This window comes from Rosa chinensis, chromosome 4 (assembly GCF_002994745.2).
Source record: "Rosa chinensis cultivar Old Blush chromosome 4, RchiOBHm-V2, whole genome shotgun sequence".
Taxonomy (NCBI): Eukaryota; Viridiplantae; Streptophyta; class Magnoliopsida; order Rosales; family Rosaceae; genus Rosa; species Rosa chinensis.
Window position 1 is genome coordinate 55,643,120 of NC_037091.1, and position 16,083 is coordinate 55,659,202.

A 16,083-nucleotide genomic window follows, 5' to 3' on the forward strand; every position below is an offset into this window, starting at 1 on the left:
ATCCAAGTTTCTTTTGGTAGTTCTTTTAGTTTATGAGGGGGATGAGATACATATTTTACTGGCGATTATTGCTAATGTTATTTAGTATTATTATATAAATTTTAATATGTCATGTTGATCACCATTGAAATAAAATCTCACCCAAATTTTGTAAAAAGCAATTTAGCAGCAAATTTTTGTACCTAATGACGGAGAAGATTGAGATATAGTGACCAACGGTGTAAGTATTTATGACCAAATTTGTATTGTTCATACTAAAAATTACCAATTGGCATTTAGTGACCACATCGTAACTTTTAATGACCAATTCTTTTTGTCACAATTGCTTTTCTGCCAAATATAACAACCAAAACAAATTTTATATTTAGTCACGGCACTTTAGTGACTATCCACTATGGTCACTAAAAATAGCATGTGAGTCTTTTTTTAGTGACCAAATTAGATGTTTTAGTGACCAAAATTAGGGGTTTTAGTAATGAACTCTTTGGTCACTAAAGCATGCCACATTAGTGACCATATTAATTTGGTCACTAAATTGATTTTATTTAGTGACCAACTTTGTGAACTGGTCACTGATTACTATTAGTGACGGCCCTATAGTGACCACTGAGTGACCACCATATATTTTGGTCACTAAATCTGTTTAGTGACCAAATTTGCCATCTTTTGTGACCATCGTCGTGGTCATTAATACCGGTATTTGTTGCAGTGAATATAGAAGATCCAGCAGTATGAAACTTATTTTGGAAAGAAATGCCAGTGATCGATTACCTAAGGGCTTGATGCTGGGACTCATTTTCATAACGCATTGAGTTTCATGTCGAAAGTCAACCTTTGTAGGATGCTGCTAAATAGTGGTTTATATTTTCATGATTATGATCACTTATGAATCAAAATAATTTTTATGCTTAACTCTTTATTTATTGACATGTATGGCTACAGCCTACAAGTTATGTTCTTATGTTGACAGGATCAAATATATATATATATATATATATATATATATATATTTGTAGGTGAGAGAGTCGCAGTTAACAACTATAATCATGGTGTTGTTCTTCTACAAGTCTAAGAGATGATACATGTGCATGTTTACAAACAAGAGTGTAATAATATAGACTTTATGCTACTACGTACAAGTGTAAGAGATGATAGTAATAAATCCATATCTACTGACGCTCTGTCTGAATGGTACATAACATGACTGATATTATATTCCCCCTTGATATGGTTGTTGAGAATATGTACATCCCACATGGGAAAAATGGGACCTTTGCCTATGGGACACTACTACAAAAATTGAATCAGACGACGGCTAAAAACCGTCGTCTGATATAGAGGCAAAGCGTCGTCTATCGAGGCGCCGTCTGATGAAGATCGATTGTAGGGAACCGTCGTGTGAAGGGCTCGGCAGCATGGCGCGCAGCATGTCGGCAACATGCCGGCAGCCTGTCGACAGCATTAGCTGTTGCGTGACTATTCTTCAGACGACGGGCGACTTTAGAAACTGTTGTGTGAAGGCAATTCAGATGTCGCTTTATTTTATGCTTGTTGTGTGACTTTCATTCAGACGATAGTTTTTGGAAGTATCCATTATCTATTTTATATTCAAACGACAGTTTTTATTTTTGGGTCATTGTGAATATTGTGCACATACGACAGTTTTTTGTGGTTATTATTGTCCTAATAGAATGATTCAATGCATTGTATATGCTGAAATTGAAATAAAAAATGATCCAATTAACAGTAGCTGATCAATATATAGAAGAAATTGTTATAATCCACATCATGCACCAAAATAGATTGTGCAAAGGTAATCTTTCATCTACAAAAGGAGTACATCTAATACTACTCTCCTAGCAATATACATCCAGAAATTTACTTAAGGAGTCTAGCTTTGCTGCTCTCATGGCCTCATTGGAGTCTAGCTTTGGAAGCTCTCAAGCACTAATTCTACAGATTACGAGTAACACCTTGATCCTCTGAGATATCCATAACCCAACGTCTTTTAGTAGCTTGTTTCCTGAAGCATCTTGCTGGTTCATAGATTACAAGCTCTCTGAAAGAAGATCATGTCCTGCTCCCTCAGCAATCACAATAACCATATGTCCATTTTCTGAGTCGTTCTTCAATGAACTCAAAAAGTCCACCTGGTCCTTCAAGAAATAAGAGGGAATCTGGAATCAAACAACAGTCCACATTGTGACTGGCAAGTGTGGCATGCATAGCTATGAAACCTGCAACATGAATTCCAGTTTAAGATGAAAGCTGTTTGAATAGGGTTTAAACTATTCATTCAACAACCTCATTCAGTATCTATGGGCAAAGATATATATTGAATAAACAATTATATTCAATGGATCTGCTTTCACAAACAAGGATACAAGAAGGAAAGGAACTCGTAAAACCCTCGACACATTGCAAAAAAGCATCCTCTTTACAGACCCAACAAACCAAATCCATGTAATTCCAAACATTTTCACAACTAATTAACATGTTAGTAAGTAAGGTGTGTACTCACTATCAATTCCATAAACATTATGCCAGAAATCAATGCTTTCACTGTATTTATCAACATGTGTGATAGGTGCTATGTACAACCGCAAGCATTCAACAACAAAATCAGCAAGACATAACCAAATTCATTTAGCATCGTTGTACAAAAATATGTTGACGAAGCTGCATATTCTAGTTGATAATCCACAAGTTAACGACATATGAGGTTGAAATGATTGTCAATTCAATGACATTAAAGCAGCAACCGTGTATAGATCTCATAACTAAAGATGTACTGTCACAACAATTAAAAGACCAAAGAGATAAAGAAAATTACCGTTGCATTTGAAGGAAATATAACACCTCCAGGTTTTAGCCAGCGATCTCTCGCTGTAATGACACTTCCAACCTCTGTGTTGAAAAGTAAGCATGTCAAAAAAATAATTTTGAACCATATATGCCCATGTATATAATTCAGAGGCACAATTATAAACTAGCAGTAATTATACAATCCAATAACCAACATCTTAAAAATATAATTTGCAAAACTTTTGATAGCTACCTTAGACAGAAGCATGTATCCCATCCACTCTGAAATTATAACATCAACCTCCTCATCAATATCAACATCCTGCAGAACTAAAAATGTCAGCAGAATTTCCTCTGTTTACATATCCTGAAATTTCATGACAGTTGTGTTACAATAATAACAAGTAGCTTTTAAATGTTAGTGAGAGCCAAGACAAGAACGTTTCAACCAGCTGGGTAGAGTCATTACTGTTGGGCCAGTAGAGAGATGGACTTTAGTAACAATTGCCCAAGTACCTCTTGGAAGGATACATAACTGTTAATGCAACTCAAAGTACAAGGAAACATGGAAACTAGCAGCTACATGATATCCTAATACACACACATGTTTCATTGAAAGGAAAAAAGGAGAAACTAAACCAAATGCATCATATAAATTGGCTGAATTTTAAGTATTCATCCACTGAAAGTAGTATAAATCCGAAAGCAAGTCACTATGATTAATATACGTCCCTCTTTAATGGTCGTTTTGATTGGAACCCCTAGTACAGCTGCTCTAAATAAACAACCATCTTTAAGAACCTAAAAGCATTCAATTCTTGCTCTGATTATTCTCTTGAATAGTCATAGAAGAAATCTAACTTCACATAAAGAAAAAAAAAAAACCACACGGCACTCTCAGTTTCAAATATTGTGAAAGCTATTGCAACTGACTTTGAGAAAAAGCAGAACGAATACTTCACACTAATTTGTTACGTATGTAGATTCAATACTACGCTACAACTGAGAGATCATTGCTACTTAAATTAGATGTTATATATATATATATATATATATATATATATATATAATCTGATCAAATCCAAAATGGCTCTTCAACTAGCTAGTCATGTGGTGGCTTTATTCAAATCAATATTATGAGGTTGAGGTCAAGTTGATCAAGAAATTTTAGCTTGAAGTTGAAAGAGATATATAGTTGAAAGAGATGTGGTTGATTGAAGAACCACTTAACTGGCCTTGGCCTTTGTTTAAAGTGATAACGAGCTTTGGGGTACTATTGGTGGAGGATTCATCAGTTCTAAATCTTATCAAAATGAAGAATAGGACTTCGATGTTTATAGATAAATCTTACCCCAAAAGAGATTCATTTGTTTTTAGTATCTAATTTGACCCTAAGAATATAAATATAGGCATGGCTCTATATCTTACAAGTAGCGTGGTACCTATTTTTGAGCTATATTCCAAGTTGAAATTAACTTTGTTCAGTCAACCATGAGGCACATGTCACATATAGTTTGGTTCGGGAAAAAAATAGCTATGGAGCTGGTCACAGCGACCAGCTCAACTAGGTTTCTTCTGCTTCACAAGTTTGTGACTGGATTTTTGGTTTACTGCCTCTCTGGTTTGACATGAAGTAATTAACCCAATATCTGGGTTAAAATTAGGATAACCTAAACTAAATTAGAGTAACCTAAACTCAACCCCATTGAGTATGAGTTTCACTTATGTTAAGGTTTTCTTTTGGGGTTTTCCGGGGACATTTAGAACAAAGGAGGGCTCCTTCATGAGGGGGATCATCCCAGTGAATCATCTTATGAATACAAAAGATGCGTAAGTCCTGAGGAATTTTATAACCCAGCTGCTAGTATAAACCTTCAGACAAATCAACAAACCTGAACAACTAGAATCGTGCCTTGTACAACCCTCACGCAACTCTTTGATTCCAACCCCATCAAAATTTATGCATATGCAGCTTTTTCATTCCTAGCTTAGCTAAAACCAGTTAATCAGACTCTTTGATCCAGATCAATCCAAACACGTGTAAATCCTTTACTTTACCTCTACATAACAGTAACAACTAGCTCTTAGGAGTTGGAGAAGAATAAAATTCTGTGTTTGTGTGCCCGAACTGCTAGCCCAGTATTATAATAGCTCATACGGTGTCTTACCAGTTAAGAACAATAACTCAGATGATGAAATCAAATATTCAAATCTGCTTCTCATTGTCATCACCGCATGTATATACATATAAACAAAAATTTAAGCAACCCAGAAGATAATTAAACAGAACCAACAAGAAGGAACAGAATCAAGCATATTCACAGATTATTAAAAAGCCGAAAGCTTAGCCCATGATAATTACACCAAAAAGATCAAAACTTGAGAGGACCCAACAGAAAACAAGACGTAATAATCAAAACCCAGTTACAGAATCGAAGAGAATCAACCAAAAGAAACAATTTTGATACCTGAGGCTGGATGCGACGGGAACCAGTCTGAGAGGCTAAACTGGGCGGCCAACAGTGCTTCGCTCTAAGGGAATCGGCTCGATCTGGAGAGGCTAAACTGGCTCAATCTCAGTTCACTGGCTCAGTCTTATTCGCAGAGAGATGACATTGATTAGAGAGAAGAATGAGGATTTCGGAGAGTGAGGTTTTGGCTAGAGAGTGAGGATTTTCATTTTGGTTTGGGTCTGTCGAGATAGAGAGAAGAATGAGGGTTTGGGAGAGTGAGGTTTTGGGTAGAGGGTGAGGATTCTAGTTTTGGTCTGGGTCTGTCGACAGTGAGGCGACCAAGAGGAGGGCTTTGTTTTTGGGTCTGTCAATCGACAGTGAGACGAGTCAAGATAGAGCGAGGCGCTAGCTGTCGAGAGAGGGTTTTGCTACTTTGTTATTTTTGTTATGTTTTTTGCTCCAAGTACGTGTTAGGGTTTCAGCTAAATTTGTGAGGCCCTAATGCCCTATCAATTTGGAAAAGGACTCACACAACAGATTTGTGTAAGAACGTGGTCTGAATGAAGCCATTTAAATTTGGGGGTTGTATCCTATTAATTGGACTTCCCTCCTTCGGGAGTTGGAGAAAAATTGTGATGTGGGAAATCTCCCTCCTTCAGCCAAACATACTGATCAGACCACAGTTTTGTTATTTTTTGTCGTCTGATTAATAAATGTTAGGGGGGAATTTGGGGTTTCAGATGGGGTTTGGCACCACTTACATGGTGGGAAACTTGCCGCTCAATTTTTTAAGCGTCACACAGCGGTTTTTTCCTTAAACGCCGTCTGAACTAATTCACAAGTCCATATCAGACGACAAATTTTGTAAAAACGACGTCTGAAAAAATAAAAATCAATCAGACGACGGAAAATTATGATGCGTCGTATGAGAGGCGTCGTCTGATTGGATTTTTGTAGTAGTGGGGTTTATAAGGGTTTGTGTCACTCCATCCATTGTCAATTGGTTTTGGATGTGAACCCCAGATTACTTTATCATGGTATCAGAGCGGGTTACCCACGTGTGCATGCCTCATGGCCACACGGGCTCCACATCACCCAAAGTTGTCCACGTGCATGGCTTGAAAGTTCGCCACACATGGGGGGGCGTTTTGAGAATATGTACATCCCATATATATGGGAAAAATGAGACCTTTACCTATGAGTTTATAAGGGTTTGGGTCACTCCTATTGCCAATTGGTTTGGGATGTGAACCACAGATTACTTTATCAATAGTCTGTGGCCTTCTTTAGTACCAAGTCAGTATCAGCTTCTGGCTTAGCAATGACATGGCAAGTCAGTAGCGCCTTCCCCACAGTAATAGCCCAAATGTGCAGTTTTTCTGGCAACTATTACTATACAGACTGCTTAGAATGAAAACCATTTATTTTTTTGCAATCAAAATAATGTATTAAATAAAAGAGATAGCACATAAGGGGGGACATGAAGTGAAGACTCCTTAGAAGAAACAATTAAATCAAAAGGCAACCAAACATAAGTAAGATTAAGCAGAGCCGATTGAATCAAAGATCAAGATGCACAACGGGCGTCCGATTACGGGTAGGGTAAGGATCTCGTGAATCTCCCTTGGCCTTCAATTTTTTTATTTTGAGACTTTGAGAGAGGCTTAAGAAGATTCTCATCTTCCAGAGTTGCTTCACCCCCATCAAACCAGGAACACAATGGACTTATCTCAGCCTGAGCATATGTATGAGGATCAAGGGGTTCTTCATTTTCCAAATCACCCCAACAGAACTTAGCATGATGAGCAATAGCTTCTACCAAGTAGAATTTATTTTATTAGTGCCAACCAAAGTGTCATTGCTCTCTCCAACTGCCTCTTGCTCATCTGCAACAATGCTCTTGCCTTGCTGCATTTGAGAAAGAATCTCAAACCCATTACCAGTGGAAATATTGACATTAATATTACCTGGAGAGTTTGTTGGAACTGAACTTGCAACTGGGCTTGAGATATTTTGTTCTAGAGCTAATTTCATTTTACCTCCCTAATATTTACACATTAAATCAATTGTGGTCCTGCACTTTAATTTCATCACATATACCCTTGTGCTCTCCTATTTAATCAATCATGTCCAATCATTAGTTTTTTTGTCAAGTATTTTATAAATTGAAAATGTTGATCTAATGGGCTCCTATGTATAATGATGATTCACTAATGTGACATGCAAAATTATATTGTGTGACTACAATTTCAAAATACATCATACAATAGTTGGGAAGAAAGCCAAGGGTTAGACAAGATTGATTAAATTTGGTAAGTATAGGGGCAACCGTGATGAAATTTAAAGTGTAGGGACACAAATGAATTAGAGTGTAAAGATCAGGGAGGTAAAATGAAATTTTCCCTTTGTTCTACCTCCTGTACTTAGAATGATAACTTCAGTATTCCGAGCACCCATCTCATTTTTCGACTCCACTCCTTCTAGCCGAATCCTGAATAGGGTTAGTTCTATTTTTTCTTTAACTTCTTCAAATTTAGTAGATTCTGTTCTGTTCAAGTATTTCAAGTTCTTCAACTAAAAACTTACTATCATTTCTTAACAAACAAAAAATAAAATGGATTGCAGTCTTCTACGGATCAAAGCACCGTAGACATGGACATTCCTTACAGATTAGCTGGATTAGCATGCATTTGCACTGATCCAACTAATAAGCATCATAGTACCTCCTTATGTCTCAAGTGGCCTGGCAAGTTGTCCTTCTTTTCCTTGGGGTTCTTGGACTCTCCATGTGGTATCAAGTAAGAAAAGAACTCATTTCGAAATAATGTCTTCATTGTTTAAGATCTTGGTTTTAGTTACACTCATTCTCATACAAGTAAGATTGTAGTTAATGTTCCTTCCGGCTACTATTCAACTATTTTTGATGCATAGGTATTGTATTTCATTTTATTTTATTTCAGGCCTATTACATTACCACAGCTAGAGAACTTGCAAGGATGGTTGGAATTCGAAATTAAAGGCTCCAATCCTCCATCATTTCTCAGAATCGATTACAGGGGCAGCAACAATTCGTTGTTTCAACCAAGAAAACCGCTTCTTGATGAAGATAATGAACCTCATTGACGATTATTCTCATGTAGCCTTTCACAATTATGCCACAATGGAATGGTTGTAGGTCCGAATCAATTTTGTGTTCAACCTTGTATTCTTCCTTGTTCTTGTCATTTTAGTGAGCTTGCCAAGGTCTGCCATTAACCCTAATCTCGTGTGCAGATCATGACACATTTGCAATACGTCTTGTGTGGAGTTGCCTTCCATCCTGATGCCCACAGCGAGAACAGAGAGATTGGAAATGCCGCAACATCCGATAATAGATGAGCTGCATCAGTCATAATGGCAAGACTGTTGGCTTGATGCTGGATGCCGGAATGTTACTTTTTTCCATAGGAACTCTTGTTATCGTGATGATATTAATCTTGTGGGGTGCTTTTTGCTTGCTTTTTCTTCTATTTGCAGCAACTGAGAACGACGTCATATATGAGTCGGAACATCCTGAAATGATAAGATCCGTACGTCTTAATTATGAGTAAATTGAACTTACAGACGTCGAAACACAAATACAAAAACAAAAACCAAGAGTAATATTGTGATGCGTACTTACACTTCGATCGTATAATTTTAAGCTTGTCAATGTCTTCAAAGATCCAACTTTTGTGGTCTGAATAAATCTTCATGAAAAACCAAGAGGAGGGGTTATGAGCAAAAAAGCCACCCAGAAACCAAAACCTACAATAATCGAGTTTATCAACTATATAGAGGTTGTTTTAGGTTGAGAAGAGATGAAGAAATTTACAACTGGCGATTAGTTGCACCATTTTCTAGTTTTTTACTAGTTGTTGGCTCATGCAACCAAGTTTTGTGTTTCAAAAGAATTCACAGAGAATGGAATCGGGTTGAAACTTGGAAGTAGTAGCGCTGAGATGAAATTTAAATTATAGCAGCTGGCTAGCTAGGATCCAGTAGAGACTTACTAGAGATCAAGTAAGAGAGTTGATGGACTTTCACATACCACGCAACAAAAAGACCAAATGAAGCAATTTAGATGCATGGGTCGGTTGGTAAAATTCCATGAGGCAGTCACATGGCGGGAATCAGGTAAAATAATTCTCTATGGCGGTATGGCCTGCATGACTGGTCCATACCGATCATGTACTAGGTTTTCCTGTATCAAAGAGGTTATCACTCACCATCTATGATTGATATATACCTCAGCAAATATTATTGTTGCCCCAGCAAATCTTTTTCCCGAATATGAGAAAACTCAATTTCTAGCCTTTTGTTTTGTTGCAGGCTTCTTGATTGGCAAACTTACATTTTGCCCGGAGAAAGTGGCCGGCTGTCATCTCTATTTACAGCTCATTCGTGAGTAGCAGGTCTTAGTTATTAATACTAGCATTTCTCCACACATGCTCTAGCATTTCTCCACACATGCGGTTATTATTTGTTTTTCTTAGAAAATAAAAAAGAAAAGTGTTAGTTATTGCAGAGAAAAGAAAATGAGAGAGAGAAAAGTGGGTTGTGGGTATTAAATTTTTTTTAATAAAATATATTTTGCAAATGCCTTAATTATCCTTGTGATTTAATTAATTTTCAAAGTTTATTAATCTTCAAGGGTCAATTCTGTCAAAATTTTAGATTTTGGCTAACAAAGCCTTTTCTCTTAATCTTATGTTGCACAAAGTCCATGGATCCAAACTGGAACCATAAGGGACAACATCTTGTTTGGTAAGGAGATGAATGAGGGTTTTTATAAGAACATTGTGGAATGTTGTGCTTTGAACCAGGATTTCAAGATGTGGCCTAACGGAGATTTGACAGTCGTGGGGGAAAGAGGAATAAATCTAAGTGGAGGCCAAAAACAAAGGATTCAACTCGCAAGAGCTGTCTACAGTGATGCTGATGTATATATCTTAGACGACCCTTTCAGTGCTGTAGATGCACATACAGGAACACATTTGTTCACGGTAAGCAAACTAATAGTTTATCCAATAATATGATTTAAGTGCATTATATGCATATAGCCATAATGGTGCATCACTACTTACTTGTTTGCTTTGCTTGACCCTAATATAATTACAAATAAAGGAGTTAATCAGAGTTTGGAGTTAATTTGTTTACAGAAATGTATCTTGCAAGAATTGTCTGAAAAAACCGTAATCTATGCTACTCACCAACTAGAATTTTTGGAAGCAGCAGACTATGTTTTGGTAAGTTGATTATTGGAATTCTTAATTAGTTTAATTTATTGTAAGTTAGTGCTCAATTAATCTCTTAGCTCTCGTATATTACAAATTAATTTTGATGATATTCAGGTAGTTAAAATGGTCAAATTGCTCAATCTGGCACTTATGGGAAGTTGATTGAAGATCCTAATGGTGAACTTGTCATACAAATGACTGCACATAGAAAATCTCTACACCAAGTTCACAGCAGTCAATGACCGGCTTCTTTAAGCAACACCACAACTACTGGCCCCATGAAAAATTGAATTGCTGAAAGAGTATTGGATATTGAAGAAACAGAAAAAGCTTCAACCAATGACCGGATTACTGTCAAAGAGATCCGAGAAGAAGAAGAAGAAGCACACACTGGTCGCTTAAAATGGAGTGTATATTCTACATTTGTGACTTGTGCTTTTAGAGGTCTACTGCTTCCAGTAATCCTTGTCTGTCACGTTCTCTTCCAAGTGCTCCAGATGGCAAGCAACTACTGGATTGCGTGGGCAGTAGGGAAGGAAAACACTGTCACCAGAGGAAACATGATATGGATTTTCGCTCTTTTATCTGGTGCAAGCTCTGTCTTCCTCTTGGGAAGGGCTGTTTTCCTTTCAGTTATCACTATTGAAACTTCCCAGCATCTCTTTGTTGGGATGATTACTTCAGTTTTCCGAGCGCCTATGGCATTTTTCGACTCTACACCTTCTAGTCGAATCCTCACTAGGGTCAGTAGATAATTATATATCGTATTTCTGCATGAAACCTAATTAATTTTCTTAGCATGTATTGCTTTTTGTTCACGTTACAAGAAATGGTTTCAGTCTTCCACAGATCAAAGCACAGTTCACACAGATATCACATTCAGGTTGGGGGGGCTAGTATTTGCACTCATTCAACTAGTATGCACTATAATCCTTATGTGTCTCGTGGCCTGGCAATTGTCCCTACTTTTCCTTGTCGTCGTTGCAATTTCCTTTTGGTACATGGTAATAAGCAAAAAAAAGTCACTTATCTTATGTTTTATATTTCATTTCTTAGCATGATCTTGATAACATATGATAAAACTTGGTGCATGTCATAGTTAATTTTTGTTTCGGTTTTTCCATAAGTACTATATTACCACTGCTAGAGAACTGGCCAGAATGGTTGCAACTCAGAAAGCTCCAATACTGCATCATTTTTCAGAATCAACTGTAGGAGCTACAACGATTCGTTGTTTCAATCAACAAAATCGATTCTTGACAAAAGCAATGAATGAAATTGATGACTTTTCTCGAGTAGCCTTTCATAACAATGCAACAATGGAATGGCTATCTGTGAGAATAAATTTTCTGTTCAATCTTGCCTTCCTTGTAGTTCTTATTGTCTTGGTGAACCAGCCTAAGTCTGCCATTGAACCTAGTAAGCCGCTCGGATGCCTATTGTGAAATTGTTTTAATTGGAAGGCTTTCTAGTTAGAGCACTAATAATTCAGATTCTGACTGAACTATTTGTACCTAATGGTTGCTTTGATATCAGCTTTGGCAGGAGTGGCTGCATCATATGGTCTAAACGTTACTGTCCTGCAGGCTTGGGTGATTTGGAATCTATGCAATGTTGAAAACAAAATGATATCTGTTGAGAGAATTCTTCAATTCACTGGAATAGAAAGTGAGGCACCACTTGTGATCGAAGCTTCTAGGCAAAACTCCGAATGGCCAACTGAAGGACAAATTGAATTTCAAAACGTGCAAGTTCAATATCAGCCTGAGGGTCCAATGGTACTGAAAGGGATCACTTGCACATTCTCTAAAAAAGAGAAAATTGGAGTGGTGGGAAGAACAGGAAGTGGAAAGTCCACTATGATCCAAGCCTTGTTTAGAGTTGTTGAGCTCTCAGGAGGGAGAATTCTTATTGATGAACAAGGCATTTCTAAAATAGGCCTGCAGGATTTAAGGTCAAGTTTAGGCATAATCCCGCAAGACCCAACTTTATTTCAAGGAAGCTTGAGGAATAATCTGGATCCTCTGCAGCAACATTCTGATCAAGAAATATTGGAGGTTACCATCAAATCATATATTTACTACTAAAAAATATGATATGTTGGTCAATTAATTTTTCTTATATGACTTTGATATATATGTATATGTTTACACAATTTAGGTTGTGAAGAAATGTCGACTTGGGAACCTAGTGAGGCAAGACCAAATGCTCCTGGATGCACCTGGTATCTACCTAATCATAGCAATTCCATTGTCCTTATAGTATTTAAAACTAATATCTGGATTGTAAATTCCAATGCAGTTTCTGAAGATGGAGAAAACTGGAGCGTCGGACAGAGGCAGCTTATTTGTCTAGCCAGAGTGCTTCTGAAGAAGAGGAAAATACGAGTGCTAGATAAGGCTACTGCATCTATAGATACAGGAACAGATAATGCAATTCAGGAGACAATAAGAAAAGAAACGAGTGAATGCACAGTTATCACGGTGGCTCACCGGATTCCTACTGTTATGGACAGTGACATGGTTCTAGTTCTTGATGAAGGTAAGAATTTATAGCTTAAAACTAACAAAATTTTGCTTCAAGCAAAGAATTTCCTATTTTTGATTGGTCTAAACGTTTTGACATATAGCATACAAAGTGCATAGGAATATGTCATCTAGAACTTAATACGGCTTGCATTAGTGACTTGAGTTTCGTTCACATTTCGGTTTCATACAGGCAGAATTGTGGAGTACAATTCTCCTGCTCGGCTAATGAAGGATAACTCTTCCTCATTTTCAAAGTTGGTTGCGGAATTCTTGAGGCGATCTTCCAGGAGAAAGAACAATGGCTCATCTTGAGAATTCTTAGAGCTTTTCTTGTTTTGAATGAGAGAGGACAATGATCCCAGCTTTGTGATCAATGGTTATGGCTGCCCAGTCGTTGATGAAGTTGATCATGGTGCAAGTGTCAGCTACTTTGTGTGAAATACAGATACCAATTGCCATTCCACCACAGTCGAAGAAGCTTACTTGAACAGCCAAGATGACAGTTAAATTGGAGTCATCGTTCCACTGTAAATTGTCTGTGAATAACAGGTCCAGCACCTCGTCTTTCGGATGCTTGAGAATTTCAGAGAGCTTGACTTTGATTCTCGCTTCTACAAATATGACTCCTTCATCATTACAATCAATGGAGACTCTAGCTAGGCCAAATTCAAAATGGCCAACTGAAGGACAAATTGAATTTCAAAATGTACAAGTTCAATATAAGCCTGAGGATCCAATGGTATTGAAAAGGATCACTTGCACATTCTCTACAAGGATGAAAATTGGAGTGGTGGGAAGAACAGGAAGTGGAAAGTCCACTATGATCCAAGCCTCGTTTAGAGTTGTTGAGCTCTCAGGAGGGAAAATTCTCATTGATGAACAAGACATTTCTAAAATAGGCCTGCTGGATTTGGGGTCAAGTTTAGGCATAATCCCACAAGACCGGACTCTATTTCAAGGAACTTTGAGGAATAATCCGGATCCTCTGCAGCAACATTCTGATCTAGAAATATTGGAGGTTGCCATCTAAATCCTATATTTACTACTAAAAAATATCATATGGTGGCCAATTTATTTTACTTATATGACTTGATATGTATATGGTCACATAACTCATGTTGTGAAAAAATGTCGACTTGGGAACTGGGTGCGGCAAGACCAAATGCTCCTGGATGCACCTGGTATCTACATAGTCATAGCAATTCCACTGTCATTATAGTATAGTTGATTTAGAACTAACAACTGGATTGTAAATTCCAAAGCAGTTTCTGAAGATGAAGAAAACTGGAGAGTCGGACAGAGGCTGCTTGTTTGTCTTACCAGAGTGCTTCTAAAGAAGAGGAAAATTCTAGTGCTAGATGAGGCTACAGCATCTATAGATACAGCAACAGATAATGCAATTCAAGAGACAATAAGGAAAGAGACAAGTGAATGCACAGTTATCACGGTGGCTCACCGGATTCCGAATGTTATGGACAGTGCATGACATGGTTCTAGTTCTTGATGAAGGTAAGAATTTATAGCTAAAAACAAACAAAACTTTTGCTTCAAGAAAAGAATCTTCTATTTTTTATTGGTCTAAAACTTTTCACAGATAGTATACATACTGCAGTTGGAATATATATCATCTAGAACTTGATACGGCTTGCATTAGTGACTGAGTTTCGTTCACATTTCGGTTCATACAGGTAGGACTGTGGAGTATTGTAAGTACTTGGACTACTCCCTTCAACACATGACTTTCCCAAGATCTCAAGGACAACAGACATGCAAAGAATTAGGAGGGTATATATCTCTCCTAATTGCTCGGAGAATCAAAGGAAATAAAAGAAGATCGCATGAAGAAAATTTCAAGGAAGCTATCTCACTGATCTTGAGATAAAGGTCTCTTTAATACTTATCTTATTTGCATGATTCTAAATTGATATGCATTGATTTTAAATGATCTCAAAATCTCTTTATGGATGCATATCCGATTACATGTTCAAAACAGTTTAAAAAACCTTTCCATGTTTATCTTATTCGGTGATTAAGATACGATTTGTTTGAGGGGGAGTCTTGCTCCTATAAAAGGGTTCTCAAACTGATTTATGAAGTAGAGTTTTTGTTTTGCATAAAATTGGTTTTGCTTGAACCACTTGTGTTGTTGTTCAAATCGGTCTTTGAAAACTCTCAGTATTTTGTTTCATGTATTCCATTGCATAATCAATCACTTGCATAATTCATTCTCAAGATCAGTGAGAAGATTGAGTACGGGGATGATTGAATATAGATTGGCTAGTAGTCAGTGTTGATCTAGTTAGAAGTTAGAACAGTAGTAAAACAAGTTAGCATTTGTTGCTAAGTGAAAGTGTTTGTTGTGAACAAACATTACTTGTATACTGTAAACTTGATTATTTCATATTGGATTGATTCTTCGTGTTGGCTACGTAAAAAGCCACGCAGTAAAGTTTCCTCAGTGGAGAGGTTTACACTGCGTCAGCAATTCTTGTGTTCATGTTATTCTAATTGTGTACTTGAATAGTGTCAGTATTCAAACTCTATAATATTTGTTCCATCTAGTAAAAACAATTGGCATCAGAGCGGGTTCTAGAATCTTCTAGTGATCCCGGGAAAGATGGAACATTCACGTGATAGAGCTGCTGGTGGATCTGTCAATAGTCCTCCAGGGTTCGATGGTGGATGTGAAAAATATACTCAGTGGAAGATATACATGAAATCATATCTCTACGCTCAAGATGAACATGTGTGGAATATTATAGAAAATGGCTGGACTGTACCTGTGATAAAAGAAAAAGAAGAAAGCTCTTCCATTATCACTCCCAAACCAAGGAAGGACTGGACTGAAGAAGAAGTTCGTGATCTGCAAGCAGACTTCAAAGCTAAGAACAGCATCTTCACAGCTCTATCTGAACGAGAAAAACTGAGAATCAGTCATTGTGATACTGCCAAGCATGCATGGGATCTTCTACATACTACATACGAGGGAAATAAAAAGGTACGTGCACAGAAATTACAAGCCTTGATCTTTGAATTCGA

The 16,083-nt window shown here is 37.3% G+C and overlaps 1 pseudogene; it reads left to right on the forward strand.

Moving 5' to 3' along the window:
- The first annotated feature begins 10,051 nt into the window (after positions 1-10,051).
- LOC112199597 lies at positions 10,052-13,356 on the forward strand (annotated as a pseudogene).
- The last annotated feature ends 2,727 nt before the right edge of the window (positions 13,357-16,083 follow it).